This window comes from Nelumbo nucifera, chromosome 5 (assembly GCF_055504915.1).
Source record: "Nelumbo nucifera cultivar China Antique chromosome 5, China Antique-T2T, whole genome shotgun sequence".
Lineage (NCBI taxonomy): Eukaryota > Viridiplantae > Streptophyta > Magnoliopsida > Proteales > Nelumbonaceae > Nelumbo > Nelumbo nucifera.
Genome location: NC_142653.1, coordinates 47,337,528 through 47,362,926, shown reverse-complemented (window position 1 = coordinate 47,362,926; position 25,399 = coordinate 47,337,528). Strand labels below are relative to the sequence as shown.

The window sequence follows — 25,399 nt, the reverse complement described above, 5'->3', positions numbered from 1 at the left end:
GTAGCAAATGGCAAAGGCTCAAGATGTTGGAAAAATGGGAACTTGTATTGGTTTGTCCCCAAATGTAGAAGCTTAGTCCTATTTAAATTGGAGCCAAGTCAATGGAGCAAAAGCCAACTGACATTCTATATAGTTTCTTTACATTTTCTAGAGGCTTGGAGATTTAATTTCTAGTCATACCTGATAATTAGTTCTAGAAGTTTGAATTTCTGGAAAACTTCTAGAAAGTGGATTATTTTTTTAACACTCCTCCTTAATACACTTTCTTGTAACTCCTAATTTCTCTTGTAACAACTCAAACTTTGAATAAAGTAATGCCTTTGTGAAAATTTCTACTAATTATTCTTCAAAGTTGTAGTGCTTGAGCTCAATTTCTCCTTTGCTAGTGTCTCTCGTAAAAAGTGGTACTTGATTGCAATGTGTTTCGTTCTGCTATGGTATACTGATTTTTTGCCATTGCTATAGCAAACTTGTTGTCACAATAGATCATTGTCGGTTCCTTTTGCCTTTCACCCATGTCTTCGAGTATTCTTCCTAGCCATATAGCTTGACTTGTTGCTACCGCTGCTATGTATTCAGCTTCTTCGGATGATTGTGCCAATGTGTCTTGCTTCTTTGATACCCAAGAGAATATTCCAGAACCTTGTGAGAAGGCATAGCCTGAGGTACTCTTCATTTGGATTTGTACCAAATGAAGTATTCTTTTATGCCTTCCAAGTATCTTAGTATCCTTTTTGCTGCTTCATAGTGAGCTTGACTTGGGCTTTGCATAAACCTTGAGAGTAGACTTGTTGCATACATAATGCCTGGCCATGTAGTTGTGAGGAGTAAACTCCCAATAAGACTTCTGTAGATTGAGGCACCAACCTTCTTTGAACTATCTTCTTTCTTGAACCTCTCGTTTGTAATGAGTGGTGTAGCGACCATCTTGCATCCTTGCATCTTGAACTTCTTCAGTAGGTTCTTGATATATTTCTTTTGTGATATAAAGATACCTTCTTCATTGATCCCAATACCAAGAAAGTAGTGCATTATTCCGAGATCACTCATCTCAAATGTCTTCATCATATCTTTTTTGAACACCTTAATCATTGTCTCATCGTTTCATGTATACATGAGATCATCTATGTATAGAGAAGTAATGAGAGTGTTATATTTACCTTGGGTCTTGATGTATAGAGTAGCCTTACTTTGACTCCTAATCCTTGATTGATGAAGTAACTATCAATCTGATTGTTCTATGCTCGTTGTGCTTGCGTTAGGCCATAGAGAGCTTTCTTCAATCTTAGTACCTTGTCTTCTCGTCCTTTTACTATAAACCCTTGAGGTTGCTCTACATATATTTCTTCCTAGAGCACTTCATTAAGAAACGCCGACTTAACATCAATTTGATAGATCTTCCACTTCTTCTATGACACTAATGCTACTAGTGTTCTTATAGTGTCTAAGTGTGCCACCGAGCAAAGGTTTCATTGTAATCTGTCCCAAGCAATTGTACATAGCCTTTAGTGACTAGTCTCGCTTTGTGTTTTTGTATTAAGCCATTAGGGTTGAGCTAATACCCACTTAACTTCAATCACTTCTTTGTCTTGAGGACGATCCACTAATTCCCATGTCTTATTTTTCTCAATCATATTGATTTCTTCCTTTATCGCCTTTACCCATACTTCTTGTTTTGTTGCTGCTTCAAAGCTTTCAAGCTCCATAGTTACAAAGTTGCATGTCAAATATATCTCACTAAGTGAAAGGAGGGAGAGATCCATCGTATGGACGCCAAGAATGCAGCGGAACAGGGTGGGCAAATTTCAAATATTTTCTCTCCTCCCTTCCAACTGAAAATCATATTCCCTGATTTTATAATACAATATTCAAGGATCTAATCAAACCAACGTCGGTGTTCATGCCCAAAGAATACTCCCAAGATCTGCTCCCACTGAAGATGACGCAGTGATACTGGAATAGAACCAGCAATGTTCGTCCTACGAACCAAATTCTTCACAAGAATTCGATGGAAGCGAAGAGCACCGTACACAATCAGCCTTTCAGCAAAGAATGATATCAAGAATACCTACTTGATCTTTCCCTCTCAAAGAGATCGAACCAGGCAGTGAATGGCGACGGCTGGAGGAGAACTCTAGAGATGAAGTTGGCGTATTTGCTTTTCTTCTCTCTAGGGTTTCTAAGATCCTATCTCAAATTGCAGGAGGATTTTTCCGCTAAACACTTCGTTCGAATTCTTGTAATTCAAGATTAGGGTTTCTCCTCTTTCTTAGTGATTAAGAAACCTCCAAATCCTATTAGGAGTTATCCCAATCCAAATCTGTATTTGGATATGTAATTATCTTAATCCTATCTACAGATTAGGTCAGCCCACTCTTGATCTCATCAGGAGGTTACCAGATTCAAATCTTTATTTGAATTTGGTCTCCAAGAATGGATAGGGTCAAGACCCAATCCTTTGGCTTGCCCTAATCTCAAATCCGTCCCTTTAAGTGGGTAATTAAATCAGCCAGTTCGATATGGGCTTTAGGCCCAATATGTATTAAGTGCTCAAATGGCTTCCAAACTGCTGCCCAGTTGAGCTTCTTTGTATGGCGTGGGACCCAAGCATTGATCTACACATCAACCACTTGGATTCGGCCCAGCCTTTGTTACAAGGCCTAACGAATTCACTAAAGAGCCCAGTGAACGCCCTGAACCCATCACATGGACTCTTTGGGCCCAACACTTACATTAAGTGGTCCCTGGGTCAAGCCATCTTATAAAAACCCAGGGACTGTGGGCAGATGCAAGATTAACCCATCAGGTATAACCCTAAATGGCCTTACACTTAACCTCTCAACCCATAATGGTCAAACACTGCCCGACAAGAGAGGACCTCTCCCTCGGCTGCAAGGAAGAGTGTTGCACTCTCTGCTCATATGGATCCCGGGAATTAAAACCATTTGCAAACATTTTGAAACCGTATATATCTATATATCTTATATATAAATTTTGCAAAACAAAATTCCAACGATTGAAATCAACTACCGGCAGTTTGGCTTCCATTAGAGAGAGTGCATCCCCGATCATTACCTTTGTCCGGCAAAGGGGTTGATCATGTCACTATGATCACCCATTCAAATGAATTCTCAGACTGTCCCAACATACCTAGGTTTTGACCCCCGCTAAGGATCTCACTGATTGACATATTAAAGACAACCCAATCCGATACCTAGTGCAGTATCATAATCGAGTCTAGGGGTCAGGTGTAACTTTTCAATTTTACCCATCAATCACTAAGGTCCAGGGCAATACTGGAAATCTGGTCTGGTTCAAAGATTTAAGTAATCCTACACTACATGTGCTTTGGGTCTCACCCTGGCAGCTGAGACAGGCCACCCCAACACTTGGTAGCACACCAATGTCAGCCTTGGTAGGATAAATCTCCCCAGACTTATCCAACGGCTGTGAACATTCTAAACTAACACGAGTCTCATTAAGTGTCCAGTTTAAGGGTCTTACACAGAAACATACCGCACAACATGAATCAAACATGCAGTTTATTCATTTACACTAAATGTCAAAAGTACATCAAAACTGATTGGAGCTAAGGGCATACAAAACTGTCTAACACTAAGTGGCCTCATCCTTCTTGGTGGCAATTCTAGAGATAACTCTTCTTGTTCTTCTACTATTGTGGCTGATGATGGAGTTGATAGTGATATTGTAGATTCAGGACTTTTTTATCCTTCTTCTCATTCATTAATAAAAGGCCTTAGTTTTTGTACTTTTGGTACCATGATGTTATGTATCTCTACTTTTTCTTCTTTCCAGTTCCATGTAGCATTCTCATCAAACTCTACATCTCGAATCTCGACTAATAATTAGCTTCTTGCTCTTTAGGCTATAAATTCTATAGTCTTTTGATTACATATTATATCCCAGGAATATTCCCTTTTTTGTCTTATCTTCTAGCTTGTTCCTTTTTCCTACTGGAATGTGAACATAGCAAATGCATAAAAAAACTCTCAAGTGTTGTGTCGACGGCTTGCTTCTGCTCCAAGCTTATATAGGAGTCTTGTTTTCTATTGCTCTTTTTGGACATTTATTAAGTAGATAAACTGCAATATATATTGCTTTTGCCCAAAAAATCTTAGGCATGCCTTGTTCCAAGAGCATTGATCTTTCCATCTCCATTACTATTCTATTCTTCCTTTCTGAAACTCCACTCTACTTTGGAGCGTAGGCGATGGTCAACTAATGCTCCAAGACTTCATCTTTGCAAAACTTCTCAAATTCATAAGAAGTATATTCTTTTCCTCTATCACTTTTGATCACCTTTATGCTTTGGCCACTTTGTTTTTCAACAAAATTCTTGAACCTTTCAAAAATCTTAAAGACTTTTGACCTTTCATACATAAAATAAACCCATGTCATTCTTGTATAATCATTGTTAGCACCTGATTTTTACTCAGTTCATCGTCTGAACCTTCAATTCACCCCAAACACCCCATCAAACCCTTCGGACCTCTCCGAAACACTTAAAACCTAAGAAACCCGAGTTCCACCCAAAAAACCCTTAAATCCACCATCAAACTTGTTTGATACCTATCCGATGGCCTCGATTGACCCCTACTTATATCTCAACCATCAGATTAGACATAACCATCAGACCTAGGACCTCCTAAAATACCTACCTATAAAATTTCAACTCAAGATTCCTCCATTTACCCCTTCATCAAGCAAAGATTCCATTTTGGCCAATCTCATTAACCTAAACACTCAGAACCCAGATCCCCTTGATCTTGATACATTTGAACTCATCAAATCACACCATTAAACTTTGAACACATCAAAACACCTACCCATAAAGTTTCAAAACTAGATTCCCCCATTTGTTTGTCAATTAAACAAAGATTTCGTTCTAAAATATCCCGTTAACCTAAATTCCTACGATCTTGACCCCCAAGACTAATCAGACATCACCATTAGATTCCGGACACTCCAAAACATCACTTTGCCAATTTTCACCAAAATACCCCCCATTTACCTTTTTCCATACCAAGATTCTGTTTCAAGGCTCTAGATCAGCCAAATCCCAAGTCCTTCTGATTTTACCAATCATCTCAGACTACCCAAAAACTCTACCCTAAGAAATTTCATCCAAAACAGACCTTGTTTTCCCATTGATCATACCTAGATTCTGTTTCGAACCCCTAGATTAGCTGAATCAAGCCTTTTCCAGATCTGTCCGATCTGGGCCTATATGGCCCAATCCAACCCCACTAAATAGCTCAGGACCTCCAAAAACCTCACCCTACCAATTTTCACCAAGAACACCTCCAATTTACCTATCCATCGGAAAAGATTCCATTTCCATCAATCTCGCTAGTTTACTAGCACAAAAACCTCTTTTTGGTCGAACCAATCTCAATCCTCCACTTTTCTTTAAACCAAAGCCACCCATCATTGCACCAAACCCCAGTTTAACCGATTAATCCCTCTTTGACTCGCGTACCCAAACCACCAATTTCACCCTAGTTTGTCAAAAATTCATGAAGTTGTCCCTGGACACTCTTTAAAAAGAGGTGTTGGACGCTTCCTTTTTGGCAGAAAAACAAGGAGGAGAATTGAGGGGGAGGGCTCTGAAGGGGTAAGAAGCTGTTCATCCCCTACTTCACTCATCACAATGGTATCAAGTTTTCATCATCAGTTTTTCGTCGTTAGCACTAATTTCTCAAACATAGTGTGACGCGGGAATAAGCTAGTCATTGCCAGTAGCACCAGCCGATTATCAGGCCAAAATACTCGTTATGTCGAAGTAATTTCCTCTGGTAATCCCTTACTCTTCTCTTAGTTTTAACCCATCCTCCCTTGCTCAGATGCAATATTCGATGGCAAATCAAAGACGGTCAAATTTTAAGAGGCCATATAACGTAACCGCATGATGAGTCCCGGCAGTTATTATTTTGAAAAAAAAAAGAAAATAATAACCAATTGACCAGTGAAACAGGGGTCCCGCCAAAACAGCTATGTCGCACCAAAGGAGGGATTCGTTAAACATAACGACGAATATCTCTCACTTTAAATCATCCTTTCCTTGAATCTCGATGCCATATCTTTGTTCCTCCATTTAACATATCATTTGAGAACTGTGAGAAGCCATGCATAGAGTTCGATTTCAAGAGAACTGTGGATGTGAGAGTGGAGATTTCAAGAGAACTGTGGATCGGTTGTGAATATATGCTCAGAGAGAAGGATTTGAACCCACGAACTTGTGTATAAAGATTTGAAGATTTGAAACTAGAGGGTTTGAGTTGAAGCCAGGAGATTTGTTCCTGGTACTCCATTCCTGCTTGTGCGAATGATATTCATCTTCTCTCCTTTCTGATTTTATATTTTTTTCTTATGAGATATCTTTATTTATATATCTTCACCTCTCTTTCCCCTCATATGCAGGGATTTCATCCATCGGCCTCTAGTTGGTACCCCAATCTTTTGTGAAGCCCTAAATACAAGAGACATATTGGATTGTTGAAGCATAAACACGGCAGTAGGTCAAGCCAAATTCAAACGTAGGTATGTCAAAGCATAAAGAAATCATTTGTGGAATAAAGAATATATAGCTGTCTTCATGTTCAAATTTTTGGAGATGGAGAATTTAGGTTTCTTAAAGAGTTTTTTATTTAACATTTTATTGGGGTTTCTTCTTTACTGGTTATGTACTATTTTCTCGACTCATAGATTTCCCTTACTATCATCATCTTGTAAGAAAAGCCCTATTTGGTGGGGAAACTATAGGTGAAAACACAATAAAAATTGAAAGTGGCAATAATTTTTCTCTACTTCACTACAAAAACTAGATAATTCTCTACTTCACTAGTGGGTACTGTCACTACTATCAACTCATAGGAATTTCTTTTTCTGTAGAAAGTAGCCAAGGATTCATTAGGATCCAATTTATAAAGTGTTTTTGATCCCCACTCAAGTTGCACCCCTAATTTTAATTTTCTCATTGGTAAAAAATCTCAATTACAACTGATTGACTAAATCTATCAACCTTCAGCCTCAATAAGCGGGGCAATAGAGTTTTGTAGAGAGTCAGTCCAGATGAGGCAATCAGAGTAATAAGCACCTCACCCAAAAATAGAGCACACAACCTAACTCTCTCATCCTAACCCAATACAAGGTTTAAAAAATAGAAAAAAAAACCAATCATAAACCAACAAGACCATTGACCTACACAAATAGACGGAATACCAAAGTATTCTTTAAGCATGTAGCAACATTGCCATGCTTGGAAACTCATTGATGGTATTATAATCATAGAAGTTTTCTTCATTGATACCCTTATTAGCAATGAAGTTGGTACACTTGTTGCCTTGTTTTAATGTTTAAGAAAAGGAAAGGCTCATGCCAACACTTGTTTTCTTTATTTTTTGAAACATATATTGCTAGATGCCAACTTGCCAAGGGTGTGGGTATTTTCTCATTGAATATATCAAACAAACATTGGTTATCATTCTAAACCACTATTTCCAAAATGTTGTGAGATAAGAAAATCTGAAGGCCATCAAAGCATTAAATTTAGTACAAATAGAGGTTCCCTCACTTTAAAAATTATGGAAAGTAAGCTTCTTATAAAGTAAAATAGTCGCATGATTTTTGCACATTAATGCTTTGGTTGCACCCTAACCACAAGAATTGTTATTCTTTCAAATGATATGTATGCTGAATGGTATATAAAACTAGTGATATATCAAAAACTTAGATCTTTATTTTATAAAATTCTTATCATCTTGGCATTGCCTAGGAGCCCACCTAGGCAACTAGGTACCCCACTGTCACCCAGAATCACCTGATGCGTTGACAAGTATGATCAGCAGTTGACTTTAAAACAATTGAGCACATCAAGAGGGGGTTCATGTCTACAACCCTAGTTGTAGTGATCAAATCAAAAAGACCAGATGATTTGGTCTTTTGAATTTAAAACTATAGGAATTGTGTGTATATTTTATGGTCAGTCACAATAAAATGCTTCAACCAAGGCTGCAGAAAATGCATTTGGACCTGCTGGTTATTTATTAGTAGCTGACCATACTTACATGCTTGCTTGATGAATGTGCATTCAATTGCAGATCCAGCACTTGATCCCACTTATAGATAATCAGTAAATCAGGAGTAGTGGGCTAGGTGAGGTCTATAAATGGATTGCATTTAACAATATCTGAGTCCAATCTGAATATTGAAAAATGGCATCTGAATCCAATCCGAATTCTGATCAGATTTGAAGATCCTGGGTTCGAATTTGAATCCTAATGGACTTGGATCAGATTCAAATTTAATCCGACACTGCTTTAATTTTTAAAATACAGAAAAATTTAAAAAGTTGATAACTTTTTAATAAATTCATGTAAATATGACATACTAAATATATTATATATATTTTCATATATAATATACAATTATATTTTTTATAATTTCAAATGTGATTATCTAAATTTATATATTAAAATCAATGAATATTATAATATAATCGAATTTGGATTTTAACTGGATTGGATGGAGTTAAATCCACATCCAGTAATGCAGATTGCAAAATCCAAATACAATCCGATTATGTAAACACATAATCCTAATCCAAGATAATTGGATTGGATGTCAGAACAGACATCAAACTTTCAGAGGCCATTGACAACCCTAGGCTAGGTGAGGTATATTTTATTTTTCTGTACCACCATGCCATTGACAACCCTAATTGATCAGCTATAGAATTTAGTTCCCTAGGAACCCAATTAATGTTGACATGCAAGGAACCCAAGATGTCTCTAGCCTTTGTCAGATAGTGGGCTAACCTCCAAGGACCTCCATCCTTCTCTCCTAACCATTTTATTGTGTTTGCAGAGTTTTGTCTTTTGCAATTCAGAGACCTGTGAAGATAGCTAGAATTTCAGCCTTTGTTGAGTGAGATGTCCCTATCAAACTAGGGGTGTAAACGGATCGAATTCGAATCGGATCAGGCAATATCCGAATTTGAATCCGATTGGAAAATCTGATATCCGAATTCGATTTGATATCTGACGGATATTGAAAATTAATATCCGAATTTGACTCTGATTAAATATTTGAATATTCGATTCGATTCGAATTTGATTAATTAATTATTTTAGATAATTAGTAGATTTTGATCAAGAAGTACCTTAAGTCCTTGTTTGCTCATATGACCCAAACATTTGTGCCAAATCATGACGGAATCGGTCATAGCATTTGCAACGATGGCATCGCCGACCATGGTATCCCCAATCAAGTGGTATAGCCTCCCTTGTAATTTGCCTTTTGCAATTACCATAGCTCTTTTACTGATTTTCAATTGGCCCTTTTCTCCAGAAAACTTATAGTCGTCTTCATCAAACTTTCTCAGTGATAGGAGACTCTTTCGTAGTTCAGGAACATACCGTACACCAGAGATTGTACGAGTGGTGCTGTCAAACATAGTAATTCTAACGTCTCCAATTCCCACTATTTTGCATGTGCTATTATCGACCATGTAAATAGTTCCACCATCGCACGATTGGTATGTGTAGAACCAATCTCTGCATGGCGTCATATGGAAATAAGCACCAGAATCTAATATCCAGTTATGCTTTAAATTTTCACAAGAATCAATAGACAATACCTCACCATCTTCTGATGAATCACTTCCTTCTGCGATGTTTCCTTGGGAATTGTTTGAAGCCAGATCTTTGTCAGAGTTGGGCCGATTTTGCTCTTCTTTGGATTGTCGACAATCTTTTCGAAGGTGCCCCTTCTTATCACAATTCCAACACTTGAGTCCTTTCTTATTGCCTCTTGACTTGGATCTCGTTTGATTTTTGATAGAGCAATTTCCCTCATTCGATCTACCTCGTACCATCATTGCGTCAGCTAAAGAATTCTAACCAACTTTTCTACGAGATTCTTCCATAAGCAACATAGAAATAGTAGATTCTAATGACAGATCTTTAGTATTGCTCAAATTCATTATCAAACTATCCCAAGAGTCTGGCATAGAACAAAGCAAAAGAGCAACCTTTTCTTCGTCATCAATACGTACCTCTATAGCTGCTAATTTGCTTACTAGAGTGTTGAACTCATTCAAGTGTACTTGCAAAGAGGCTCCGTCCTTCATCCTCAAATTGTAGAGTTATCGTCGGAGAAAGATTTTGTTGGACATCGATTTTCCCTCGTAGAGATTCTGCAACTTGTCCCATAAACCTTTGGCAATGGTTCCCTCGGACACGTCGAATAAAACTGAATCTTCTAAAGCAAGAAGAATATCAGCCATGGCTATCTGGTTTTTCTTCTCAAAATCTTCGTATTTCATATCAGTAGGCTTATTCTCTTTTCCTTCAAAGGCAATTGCACAATCTTCTTTCACCAACACAGCATGCATCTTCAGCTTCCAAATTGCATAGTTGGATCCGTTGGATTTCGGTATATCGAACCGGGTAGAGCTTGAACTCGCTATATTCAACACGTGCAATACCGGAACAGCAAATACAGATTTTGGCAAAATCCTAGAATAGTACCGTGTGGCTTTGATACCAATTGTTGGAATTGCACAACAGAAATAATGTAATCTGTACATGCACAGAAATAAAATAAAAGCAAATAGTAATAAAGAAAGAAAGAAGAGAAAACACTAGATTTACGTGGTTCGACAAAATTGCTTAGGGCCACGGACAGCAATTCGGAGCTTCCTTCTTACTATAAACAGGAGAAGATACAAAGATGGTCTTACCGGAATCACACTTGTATCCGACACTCAATACTCCTCTCAACACACTATATACACTATACACTGAAATGGAATGGAGTATATGATGAACTAACATAAGAGGGACCCCTATTTACACTTGAACTTAGAGGTATAATGGGGTGTTTTAAAAATTTTCTTCATAGTTAAACAAACCACAATCAGTGATTTACAAATGGTGTGATTTACAAATGGTGTGCCACCGCCACCAAATAGAATGGTGGGCACAGCTCGGTGGGCCACCGACTGGCCCACCTTTTGCTTTTCAACTGTGTTGACGTAGGGTTAGTTAATAAGGTGATTTGTAGCTCTAATTTAATGATCACCCGAGTGTCAATGTACCAAAACAGGAAGCATGGTTACAACAGTGTCAAAAAAAATCGAGGGTCCGCATCTTTCTTTTGAACTAAGTCGTTGGACTAAGGTGACATGGAGAAGACACTTGCCTTCGGTGACCAAAAATGTTCAAGTGCGACATTGACTTTTAGTCTTTGAATCTGAGCTGAAAGCCATGAGGGTGCTTAATCTTAATCCACTGTAGCTCAACGGTAGGAACCTTTCTTTGTTGCCATGGTCTCTAGTTTTGACGAATTTCGATTAGCTAAAGGCATTAGCCATGTAGTGGGCAGTGGAACCGATGATAATACATCACGCTAGTGAAAAATTATGTTGTGCCCCATGTATTTTATTTTATGATTACTGTGAGTATTATTATTATTAGTGGTTCTAATTTCTAAATTAATATTAATGAACAACTATTTCATTCAGCTAAACCTATCGGGCTTTAGATGAAATTGAAAATTTTGAAAGATATCTTAAATGGTGAGTGAAGATTTTTGGCATTGGGCCTCCTTCAAATAGATAGGGGAGCCTCTAGGGGATTTGCTGGCATAAGCACCAAAAACTGAGTAGAGAAATCTAGAGCCCCTGACAATCCTTTTCTAGTCAAGATATCCCTAATTTATTCCAAATTTACTAAAGCTAGTGGTCAATAGTAGTGGAAGGACCTTTGATTTAGAATAGGAAGAAATTTAGAAAACAATAAGTTCCATTCTCCCTTTACTAAATTTACAATAGGAAGAAATTTAGAAATTTGATCATTTTGATTTTGGTTGAGCTATGTTGGTCTTGTTGCTGTTTAGATTGAAAGTAAGCGTCCTTGCTGTTTGTTAAATCAACCCATAGTTAGGGGTGTTCATAGTTCGGTTAACCAAACAGTGAGCACATATTTTAACCAAATTGGTACCTTCCGATTTTGCATGGTGCCAAATTGAAATAGACTGAATCAATAGGTTAATCAGATGATTGGTTCAGTTTTTGGTTTTTATGTATAAAAATATATATAATATAAATCCATGTTTTAAGAAAATGTAACATATAATTACATTCTACATATAATGTATATTTGTATTGTTTTATGTCTAATCAAATTTTTTTTTTACGGATTTTCAATTTGGTCTTTTTCTTAGGGTAAAATACTTGAAAACTCCCTCCATGTTTCTCCTAAATACTAAACCTTACTTTTGAAAATGGACTAAGACCTCTCTTGTCAGGTGATGTTAAAGGACAAAAGCCTCCCCTCAATAATAATCAGTGAAGATCCGTTTGCATATAACATCAAATGTGGATGAAATTTGTTAAATTTCAACTGATTTATGAGATATTGAACTATTTGATCAACCATGCCCAAAAACTCCTAACAGCTGAAAAAGAAACCGATTTATGGAAAACTAGCCTTAATCAATTTATGCAACCATTAAACCATTTGATATATCAACTGCAATATAGTGACCAATCATGAATGTTCTGCTAGTTAAGCCTAACTAACCCTAATTTAAATTCTTGTAAATATTTCACATCCATTTGGAGAGAATTCATTCTCTGAAGTGAGATGCATTTAATTTTTCTTTTCCTTTGTTTCTTTATAATCTTTTTCATTTTTTTCTTGTTTGGGCAAAAACAAATGGAGGGGGGACCCATTGAATGTTATTTTAGCTTTGTATTGCATCCAATTCCGTAAGTAGAGTTGCATGTTCATCATCTAAACTGAATTCAATTTAATTTGTCAGTCTGAAACTCTTCTCCACCTTTTTCAATAACATTTCTATGATGCTATGAAAAATTAAAAGAAAATATTATTCAATGCAGCAAACTTCTTTTCCTTGCTAGCATTATATATATCACTGTTTTTAAAATCGGATTGGACCGGATGGTCGGACCGGAAAAACCGGGGTTCCGTTTTCCTCCAAAATCGCTTTTTTCCCTAAAACCATTGATTTTGGTCAACAAACCTCTAAATCGGCTGGTTAATCGTTCAAACTATTCAAACGGTTTTGCCCGTTCTCCAATATTTTTATTAAACTTTTTTATTTTTTTTGTCAGAACGGACCAGCCGTTCAAGTCGAACGGCCGGACCGTTCAAACCGGTAACTGGACCCCTGACCGGTTCGGTCACTGTTCGTTTTTAAAAACGATTAAGGGGGTTGAGGCAGAGTTGGAAAGTGTTAGGTCCACTGATTTTTGGGATAAGTTTGGAAAGAGTATAAATTCAAACATGTAGAGTGCAAAACATTATATTTTGTATTGTTTTATATGTATTTGTACCGTACATACTTACATTTCTACTTTCAAATCGAGCCTTGAGGTATTCATCAACCAGGCGCAAAAAACTTCCTGGAAGTTGAAAGAAAGTGATAAACAGAAAACCAGTCGTAGTCATAAATATTGCTGCTCATATTATGGGGAACACAGATTTGCAGAAATAAGGGCAAGAGTTTGATCTGCAAGCTACATCCTTCAATACATTAGCAAGTGCAGAGACGTCTACAAGAGACAAATGAAGAGACAGAACAAACAATGCAGAGTCGGGGAGATTAATGCACACGTTAGCGAGAGAAGATAAGAGAGGCCGATCAATGGAAGAAACCAGTAAATCAACAAGAAAACTTGAGGAAGCATAGGCCACCACAGAAGATAACGGAATGGACAAAGAAACTATTCCACTGTTTTAAAATTTTAAAAAATTAGTAATGATAAAAAGTTCTTTTGATGATTCTGTTAGGAATAAATTTATGGGGGAGGTCTCTTAGTGTTTTTTAAAAGGACATGGGAAGTTTAGTATTTAATAGAAATTTGAAGGGAGGTTTAAGTCTTTCAATTTTTTTTTTAATTTTTTCATGAGCACCCCACTCATAGCAGTATCTTGATTTTATCAGGCCTTATTATTATTATTATTATTATTGAGAAGTACGGACAGGCTCAATGCAGAATTCTGATTTCCACTGCAGAGTTACAAACATTCAAAATGTCAAAAAAAGATACTCTATGCACTCATATCCATCCATAGATTGGCATCAATTTCAAGCTAACACTTACCCCAAATGTATTTTGAGCCAACAAATTCTGACCCTGGGCTGAACCGTCATTCTCGCTTATTATTATTATCTTACAGTTGTGTTTTTCCAAGTGGACTTTAGTGAACCTTTTGATTTGATATGCTTGACCCTGCCCTCGACTCTGTTGTAGTTTTGTTTGGGGCCGTTTTAGGGTCTCTAATTCTTTACTTTGATTTTGCTGTCTAACAGGGTTTAGCTATGATTCCCAAGAGACATGATACCTCAAAAACATATAACCAATCAACCCGTATCATAAAAGGAGACCCGATCAGCTCCTTGGACCTAGCGCCTCACGGGAGCTTCACACGCACACCTTATCATGCGTATTTATTAGTTATTATATACAGGAGATGTTCCTAATGCACCGTGGATGTGCATGTGATACACCCATTTGTGAGGAACGGATTCCTCACATCATAAAAGAGGTGTCCCATCAGGTGATATTCATCATATCTTCACCGGTCACATTTGCTCAATGACTTATCCCGGAACGGATTTACTTGTAATTACTGTATTTATTGTTTTATTTCTTTTATGTGTAATTTGTTCAAAAAGTAGCTAGGAAAATGTATTTATTGTTTCCTAACCTCCTCATGCTATACAGAGATAATTTTGACATCGCCAGATACAAAAGTTGGGTGCCAAAGAAAATGCGGAAATATTAGCATCCCATATCCCTTTGGTTGGAGATGATCCAACCTGTTACAAACATGATGACTTCAAGTTGTTCTGCAACACTGCCATCTTCCCTCCAAAATTGATTTTGTATGGCGAAGATCCGGAGGATGACCTCAACATTCTCAACATATCACATGATGCTCATCAACTAATGACTTCTATTCTGGGAAGCGTAAAATGTTACAAGGTTCAAATCTGTAAACCGAGATTTATGCACTTCAATCTGTAAACCGAGAGTTTCTTCCCCTGCTTTTGTGAGAGATCCCAAACGGCTCAAATCCATGTAGGATGTGCGCCTTCCTATTTTGAACCTGAAATTTTAGAGGACAGTGAGACATGTGACACGAAGATTTTTCCTATTCCAAAAGTTTTGTTTTCTAGCTTTTTCTTTAGTTCTGATAGAGTTGTTTTTGACATTGTTATTTGTTTCCAAGTTGAATGAGAACCCCTGTTTAAATTTTTGATATGATATGTCCGATATGAGGTGTATTGTATCCTATTAGAGGCATATTGGTGTGTATTGGAGATATATCGAGCCTATGGATTTAACTATCATATCCATAGAATAATTGAATATTTTTAAAATTAAAAAAATTAATAATAATAAATTATATTTTATCATTTGATCACAACAATTGAATATATTATAACTCTATGGATGATCTATCAGACCAATTAAAAATTAATTAATTAATTAAATTTTATCATTTGATCACAATGATTGAATGTATTATAAATCTATCGGTGATCTAACATATCCACAAAGCAATCGAAATTTCTTCTTTAATAACTAATTTTTGAATATATTATATAATGTTTATTTATTTTTTATAATTTTTGAAAATGAATAATAAATAATTATTATTTATATTTTCACATCGAAGTTTTGCCAATGCATATTTTATGGTTGGATAGGAGAGTTGGGTCTTTCTCATCCCATAAAACATTAAACTTTAAGAATTATAATTTATAAATTATAGTTAAGAATGAGATTTTTAATGAAATTATAATTAGCTGTAATATATTTCTTTTTGTTGCTGGTGTACAATGAAACAGTGGAGAGCGGAGGTTGTGGCCTTGTGGGAGAAAGGGAAGTCACTGTTCATCGTCTCCCACCTTGAGATGGAAAACAGGGTAGTGGCAGCAAGAAACCTCTCTCCTCTCAAGAAATCTCTCTCCTCTCGTCCGCAACTAATGGATCTTGGTCTCATGTCATAAAAAGGTACCTCTCTCAAGGAGCCCCAGAAGAAGCTCTTCTTCTTTACACCCAAATTCTCTGCAAAAGGAATCCACCATTATGGTGTTATTCCTCTACTACTCAAGGCTTGTGGGTCTCTGCCGGGAAAGCGTTCCATGCTGAGTCGATCACAATTGGGGTGGATTCAGATGTGGGGATAGGGACTTCATTGGTTAGCATGTATTCTAAATGCCGCGACATAGTTGGTTCCCACAGGGTATTTGATGAAATGCCTGATAGGAATTTGGTGACAAGTAATGCAATGATAAGAGGGTGTTCAAGGAATGGTGACATGGGTTCTGCATCATTTAGTTTTGAACGGATGCTAGAGAAGACGGAAGTTACATGGGCAGAGATGATTGATGGATATGCAAGGAATGGGGTTATTATTGCTGCTAGGCGTTTATTCAATTGCTCTCCACATGAGATGAGGAATCTAGTGACATGGACTGTGATGATCGATGGATATGTGAGGATTGGGCAGTTGAAGACGGCAAGGCAGCTATTTGAGGAGATGCCACAGCGGAACTGCTATTCCTGGTAGTCAATAATTGCTGGTTACTACAAGAAGAGTAACGTCAAGGAGGCGAGAGAGATCTTTGATCGCATTCCAGTCAAGAATTTGGTGAACTGGAATTCATTGATTGCTGGATATGCACAGAATTGATATTGCGAAGAAGCTCTAGAGGCTCTCGCTAAGATGCAGTTCGAGGGATTTAAGCCTGACGAAGTTACAGTAGCAAGTGCATTATCAGCTTGTGCACAAAATGGTTCTTTGGATCACGAAAAAGAAATCCATAATCTTGTAAATTGTAGCAATATCAAACCTAACCAGTTGACATGTATGCAAAATGCGGCGACTTGCATAATGCAAGAATGATTTTTAGGGATGGGGTTTCATTGAAGTGCCAAATAGTTATTATTATTATTTATTATTTATTATTATTATTTTATTATTATGATTATTATTTATTATTATTGATGAAGGGCAAATTAGGCCCTCCAATGACATCATGACAAATGGCATCTTAGAACAGTTGAATGACACATAGACACCACCTAAGTGATGATTTTGAGTTCCAGATCGTGGTTCATTTGCGCTCCGACCTAGTGACTTTTACCACAACTTATGTCAGCTAAGAGCACCTCGTTCAGGGCTTACCTGTAGCACCTCGTCATTGGTCGAAGTGACCTCAACGTGAGGACTAGGCGGTGACTTGTGAGATGTGCTGACCAACAAATTCGGCATGCATATGCCGACACTCCCAGGTTTCTAGGAATTTGGCCCACGTACTGGATATTCTAGAGAATGCATGGCCATTACCTCCAAAGATCTCGGACCGGTTAGGCACGACATCCCGAAAATCTTGGGTGTAGTGCGTGAGATCGATGACAACTCAACTATATAAGGGCTTCTGACGTCAAGAACAGGGTACGCACAATTACTTGTTCACTAGCCAACTAGTATACATATTTTCAACTTGCACAACCTAGTACTAACTTAGGAATCGCAATGTCCACCCCGGGTAAAGCAACCCAGGCACTCTAACATTGATTCCTTGCAGGTTTCTCCAAAGAGCTATGCAGCTTGATAATCAACTTAGCTCAGCACCTGATCTACCCCTAGCTAAGTCTAGTCAGCTCGGCTTCCAAGTCTTCATCCAACATAAATCCTCCACTTCGGCCTTTGAGTCACCCACCACCAAGAAGTAGCCAGATGACTAGAGAGCGCTCAGATTGCACAACGTCAATTAGCATCGAAGTCACCGGCCAGCTGGGAACTGCCAAAACTTGCATCATCAACTGGCATCATCTGTGAGAGATGCTACAAAAAGCTAAGTTCTTGTCTTCTAGAAAACTAAATGCTCATCTTCTAGAAAGTTAAGATCTCACATTTTAAAGATTTAAGTTTTCATTCTCTAATTTCCATTTTTATGAACTCAAAGGCATTTTTGACCAGTACCAACATCATGAATCAATAATCAATTACTGGGGGGCAAAGGCGTCCATGATGAACCTTGAGACCCACCCTATTACAATCAGTAGCAACCATGCCAAAGTCATCACTCCTAGTATCTTATGTAAACACACCGCTATGGCTTGTGAACACCCCTCTCCTCGCGGTAGAGTCATCAATGGTTCCCACCAGGATTGAAGCGTGGCGGTTCTATGAAATGAAGGAATAATTTCCAAATCTGAGAATGGGAGAAGCCCGATGTAAACAACATAATGACCTCGACAACCAGTAGTTTGGCGACAAGCACCTTGGAGTGAGGCCGCCCCTACAGGTCGAGCCCTCCATAGTTCCCGCGGTGTTTGACAGCTAATAGATTGTAAAGAAGCCCCACCGACCTCAGCTCATTCTATGTTTATACTCAACAACGGTTAAACCGAATGAAGCCTCTTCTGCTTAGTTTCGCAAGTTTGCTTCTACAAGTCGAGCACTTCCTAGATCCCATGGGAGTAGGCGGCCAAAGGATTACATGGACGCCCTTGTAGGTCGAGCCTTCCAAGGCTCCCATGCGAGCTGGCGACCTAAAGTCAATAGTGCTTCTCCCGCAGGTCGAGCTCCTAGTGGCTTCTTGTAGGGGTGGATGACCGACGTCACTACAAGGCTGATGCAGTGTAGTTGTGGCCTCGAACTACTGACTCACACGAATAACATGTTTATGTATCAACAACCCTCACAAGGGGGTCTGAAGTGCATAGTTGTGGTCTTGCAAGCACTCACCCAGGAAGATAATCCCATGAGACAATTTAGAAGCAGCCATATGGGAAGTTACTACAGAACGACCACCTTTTTAGGCGGAAAGGTTAATGCGCACATTGGCTAAATAATATTTTGGAGAGTGGACCACGAGTCGCTCCTAGAGCCTAAGGGCTAGGATGCCCAATTGATAAAAAACCTCAGCACCACGTGAGACCCAGTCTCCTCTTTGGCATGGGCAAGATCAAGGATAAGGAGAATGGACTGTGAGTCACTCATAGAGCCTAAGGGCTAGGGTGCCAAGCTGATAAAAGACCTCAACACCGCATGAGACCCATTTTCCTCTTCGATGTGGGCAAGATCAATGATAAGGAGAGTTGACGGCGAGTTGCTCTCATATCCTAAGGGCTAGGGCGCCGAGATAATAAAAGACCTCGGCACCACATGTGACGCAATTGACTCTTTGGCATGGGCAAGATCAAGGATAAGTAGAGTGGACCACAAGTCGCTCTTAGAGCCTAAGAGCTAAGGTGCCGAACTGATAAAAGATCTCGACACCATATAAGACCCAATCGCCTCCTCGGCTTGGGCAATCTAGTTGCGAGCTTATTAGACCTCGGCACCACATAAGACCCAGTTGTTTGATAAAGCAAGATACTCTTTCACCTCGGTTTAGTCTTTGTGTCAAATTCGCTGGATACTCTTTCAGAACCAGTTTGAATGATGCTACGTTAGAGTCTACTTAGGTGGAGCAACTTGATAAAGCAGTCACATAGAACCCCTTCTTGAGGGTGACCCAATGAGCTCCACTCTTGAGGTAATAGGTCGGATTGCAAGACCCCTTGATGGTCACATCCCTTATAAGGTAGATGTCCTCGTATATCTTCTCCACCTTTCCTCGAGCAGATGAGATCGCTCTCGTGCCACGATAATCAAGACAACGAGGTCCTGTGTAAGGCTGCTAACACTTGGATTCTTCTAACCTGAGAAGCAAATCAGACCTATGCTTACGACTATGAGTTCATCAAACAGTCATTCCAGGCCAAATGAACTATCTACTTCCTTCGCCTAGGTACTCTCAGCTCGGGAGTGGGGGGCAATTGATGATGGGCGGATGTGGCCCTCCAATGACATCGTGACACATGGCATCTTAGAACTATTGAATGACACATAAATACCACCTAAGTGATGATTTGGAGTCCCAGATCGCGGTTCGTTTTTACTCCGACCTAGCGACTTCGACCACAACTTAGGTCAGCTAGGAGCACCTCGTTCAGGGCTGACCTATAGCTCCTCGCCACTGGCCGAAGTGACCTCGATGCAAAGAACGACCTCCCTCGAGGGCTTGTCGACCTGACTGAGGACCAGGCAGTGACCTGCGAAATGTGCTCGCCAACAAATTTGGCATGCATATGCTGATACTCCCAGGTCTCTAGGAAGTTGGCCTGCATACCGGATATTCCAGAGGATGGTCAACGTGTATGGCGATTACCTTTGAGGATCTCTGACCGGTTAGGCACGACCTCCCGGAAATATTGGGTGTGGTACGTGGGATCGACGACAACTCAACTATATAAGGACTTTAGACCTCAAGGAACAGGGTATGCACAATTACTTGTTCACGAGCCTTCTAGTATACATACTTTCAGCTTGCACAACCGAGTACTAACTTAAGCATCGGAGTGCCCACCACGGGTAAAGCAACCCGGACACTCAGACATTAATTCCTTGCAAGTTTCTCTGAAGAGCTACACAGCTCGACAATCAACTTAGGTCGGCACCCGATCTACCCCCTAGCTTAGCCTAGTTAGCTCGACATCCAACTCTTTATCCGGTGGAAATCCTCTACTTCGGCCTCTGAGTCACCAGCCACCAAGAAGTCGCCAGATGACCAGAGAACGCTCGGATCGCACACTATCAATTAGCATCCGAGTCACCGGCCAGTCAGGAACTGCCAAAACTTGCATCATCAATTATTATGATTATTATTATTATTGTTATTAATTGAGTTCACATGGTGATTCACGTGTGGGTCCATGTGGATTCTCAATTGAAATGTATAGTGTGACATGTGAAAAGCATTGTTTATATGTATAAGTGAAGTGAGGGCTAAAATTGTCATTTGTATCAATATAAGCACTTATGGGGAAAATAGCTTACCAAACATTCCCACCCCAATAAGTGCTTAAAAACATAATAAGTGATTTTAAAAGTGGGATACCAAACAGCCTTAAGTGGTTGTTAATATAATACAAGTTTGGGGGATTTCTAGGATGTAGAAAGATAAGAAGGCTTGTTGAATTTGATGTGGATGATTCAGTTAAAGAAGATCTAAGAGGATGGAAGGCAATTAGAGGTTAAGGAAGAGGAGGAAGAGGTAAGTTGTCACTCTGTCCCACTTAGTTTTTGGGCCTTAGGTCAATTAAAGAGTTTCGAGGTTGGTTGTATATAGGTCCCAGTCAAAGCTAGAGTGATAGAGTATTCTGCTTAGGGAGAGAATAAGACCACAAGATTTTATTAACTTCTAACTCCCTTCCCATGTTGGATGGGTGGTGTTTAAATACAAAAAATTCTCAACTTCCTTCCACTAACATAGCCACTAATTAAGGGATTAGCTTCTCTAGTAGTTAATCTATCCCTAAGCCATAGGAACATAACTACTTAACCACTAACAACTTGACATATTCTTAAGTAATAACTATTTAACCAAATTGACTACTTCCTAAGGCCAACACCTTGGCTTTATTGACCTATTCCTATGTACAGGTTACAAGGAAATAGAACAGAAATAAACTAACAAGAAAATGAAGAGAAAAGAGAGGAAATCTGTTGCTCTTCTCCCTACGCCACGTCACACACATGCATGGGCCATGCGTCTATCATTGCCCCCGTCTTTCAGAGGAACCTTATCCTCAAGGTCCAATTTGATGTATCTGTTTCATAGCTCGTCGAAGGTTGGTGTGAGCTCCCTCTTCGTCATCTGTCTCACTTTCGTCATAATTTCCTTCAAGCAACAGCAACTGCGGCCCTTTGCATTTGTGCCCCGGTACAAATTTTTCATCGCAATTAAAACAAAGGCCTTGAGCACGCCTCCTTTACATCTCCGTCCAAGTGAGTCGTTTCATTGGTGAAGCAGACTTCAGTTTCGTTGGAGAAGAGTCGATAGTGGTCCTATTGAATTGACATGTAGCATTCAAGGATTTTGGCTTAAACATCTGAATCCCATCTGCTATTTCAATTTTAAGACCTCCCATAAAGTTGCCTACCAATGCCTTTTGAGTCCACCCTTGTACCCGATTTCCCAGCCGTTCGAACTCTTTTTGATAATTACGTAAGGAGCCCACCTGTGTAATCTTTGACAATGCTTCATCAAAGTCTTCACATTCGGTAGGACCAAATCTTGCCCAAAGTTCCTCTTGGAAATTTTCCCATATCACCTCTTTGCCTTTTTCCTTATAGGATATTCTCAACCATTGCCACCATTGATTAGCCTCGCCTTTCAAATGGAAAGAAGCCAAGGACACCTTGTGAGATTCAAGAGTGCCTTGGTATTCAAAAAATTGAACAACTCTTGTGAACCATTCGGTGGGGTCATCTCCCGTAAATCGAGGAAACTCCAATTTGGCTAGTTTGGAAGAGAACAGTTATCATCCCACTTCGGAGTTGTCTCGAGATTCTTTTCTCATGTTGCGAGAATGCCCGGTAGAAGAGTTTGCCTTAAATTCAAGGCTGTTGGCAGTCGATTATATCACGGTTGGAGAGTAGAGCTTCCGATAATTTGTTGATGGCATCTTCTAGCTGATGGAACTTATCAGCTACTCCCGCCTCCAAGTTCAGCCTCTAAGCTCTCAATTCTCTCCTTGTTAGTAGCCATGGTGCCTAGCTCTGATACCAATGATAGCTCCTAGTCAAAGCTAGAGTGATAGAGTATTCTGCTTAGGGTGAGAATAAGACCACAAGATTTTATTAACTTCCAACTCCCCTCCCATGTTGGATGGGTGGTGTTTAAATACAGAAAATTCTCAACTTCTTTCCACTAACATAGCCACTGATTAAGGGATTAGCTTCTCTAGTAGTTAGTCTATCCCTAAACCATAGGAACATAACTACTTAACTACTCACAACTTGACCTATTCTTAAGTAATAACTACTTAACCAAATTGACTACTTCCTAAGGCCAACACTTTGGCTTTATTGACCTATTCCTATGTACAGGTTACAAGGAAATAGAAAAGAAATAAACTAACAAGAAAATGAAAAGAAAATGGAGGAAATCTACTGCTCTTCTCCCTACGCCACGTCACACACCTGCATGGGCCATGCGTCTATCACTGTCTTTGTTGGTCTTTTTGATTTTCCTTTGGTTATGTGGCTTTCTGCAGCAATGTTTTATTGTCCTTCCTGGTTTGTTGTTGTTGTCAGTTTGTTTTGATTAGTAGTGTGTTCCGTTCTGGGTTCTTGAGTGAGCCTCGGGCTTTGACCCATTTGTATTATTCTTTTCCCCCTTTTTCCTTTCATCTTAATAAAATTTTCTTTCTCTTGAAGAGAGAGGGAGAGATAACTAGGACTTACATTTAGCTTAGGGATGGCAATTTTTCTCATTTCCCCAATTCCCATGGGGACTCTCTCTGAATGAAGTGGGGATAGGGATGATTTTCTCCCTGCAAGAATGGGGATGGAAAAATTTTCATCCATTTTGATAGGGATGGGGAGTGCATTCCCTGCCCCACGGGGACCCCAATCGATCCCCGGCCCCTAGGGATCTCTGCTAATATATTTTATATATGTATGCATGTGGGTATTTTATATTTTTAAAAATATGGTTGAATCTTTTTTAATATGATTGTAAATTTTAACTATTTTATTTTTAATTTTTTAAATAAAATAAAAAAACAAAAACAAAATGTTTAATAATATAAAAAATCATGAGAACCCCATGGAGATGGGGATAACCTTGTCATCCAAGAAGACGGGGAGGGGATGGAGAGTGACTCCCCGTCCCCACCACGCCCCATTGCCATTCCTATCTCGAGACTTGGTTGTTGACGGGTCTTCTTCTTCCTGTGTCTCTTGCTTATCTTGAGCAGCATTCATCAATTAAGATTAATAACATCTTGCAGCAGTGGCTTTTAACACTAATTGTAATGGTTATTTTATCATGCATTTAAAAGAAATGATATCATAACCGGATCTCATTAAGTTAGCTTTTCTTTTGGTAAAGTTTAACTGACCTTAATTACTACTATATAATGTCACATGGAGCACTCATATGATATTCGCCCATTTGAATCAATGATCGGTTGGAGAGGGGGATTTATTTGAATCTCCCATACGGTTTGCTCTGATCATCTATTGGTCATATTAGCCGTCTGACTTCTTTAATTTCCTCTTAATATGAAAAATAAACAGATTTTAATTTAAGAAATATTAATTTGCATGCATAGAAGTGGGTGGATCAAACGCAAAAAAGACATGTGAGAAAGGAAGTAGGAATTATAAATGCGGGGATAACACCAACTGCTCTATCTCCAACAACAGCTTTGGATATATTTGCCAATGCATGCAAGGCTATCATGGGAATGTTTACATCCCCCATGGATGCGAAGGTATGACTTTCACCCTTCTTCCAATTTTGCTTCAAATTTCACTATTGAATTAGGGTTATATAAAGGTAATCATCTTATATTATTCTAGACGTCACCACCTATTGCAAGTGGTTCGCGCAAAGTGTGGGTGGTGCCGCCCTCTCCTATGAAATTGGACCGTGCTGCAGCACAAGCCTGGGTGGGCCCGTGTCGTGCTGTGTGCCAAGCCTTAGCCTAAGTCAGGCCAAGGACTGGGCCAAAGCTATTTTTGCCTATTTATTTACGAAAATTGAAAAAATAACTTAAAATTTTAATTTTATATGAATTTTATTGTTTACAATTGCTTATATATACAATAATTAAATAAATTAGTATAATAAAATTGAAAAAATTATTTATTTTATTAATATATTATATACTATAATAAAATTGGACCGTGCTGGGCAGTGCAGACATACAAGCCACGGGTGGCACTGCTTGCTTGGTCGTGCTGTGCTGTGCTGGCCCGTGGACTTTGAACCCCAAGCCCAGCACTGCACGGACCATCGTATCGGGTCTGACACAATGTATATACTGTCTTACCATGCCAATACGAGCTAGTCCAAAGTCGTGCCAGGCCACTGGCGGCACGGCCCAATTTAAAATTCTAGATGATAACAATAATAATTTTGACATCGCCAGGTACAAGAGTTGGGTGCCAAAGAAAATGCGGAAATATTAGCATCCCATATCCCTTTGGTCTAGTTGGAGATGATCCAACCTGTTACAAACATGATGATTTCAAGTTGTTATGCAACACTGCCATCTTCCCTCCAAAATTGACTTTGTATGGCGATGATCCGGGGAAAGACCACAACATTCTCAACATATCACTTGATGCTCATCAACTAACGACTTCCATTCTGGGAAGTGTATGAAAGGATACAATGGGAATCCTTATCTCCCCATTGGATGCCAAGGTATGTCTTCATTTATGATAATTGGCGTTTTCTTCAAAACTGTAATATGAGCAAATGCAGC

The 25,399-nt window shown here is 38.9% G+C and overlaps 1 pseudogene; it reads left to right on the top strand.

Moving 5' to 3' along the window:
• The first annotated feature begins 15,897 nt into the window (after positions 1 to 15,897).
• LOC148791533 (pentatricopeptide repeat-containing protein At3g21470 pseudogene) lies at positions 15,898 to 17,679 on the top strand (annotated as a pseudogene).
• The last annotated feature ends 7,720 nt before the right edge of the window (positions 17,680 to 25,399 follow it).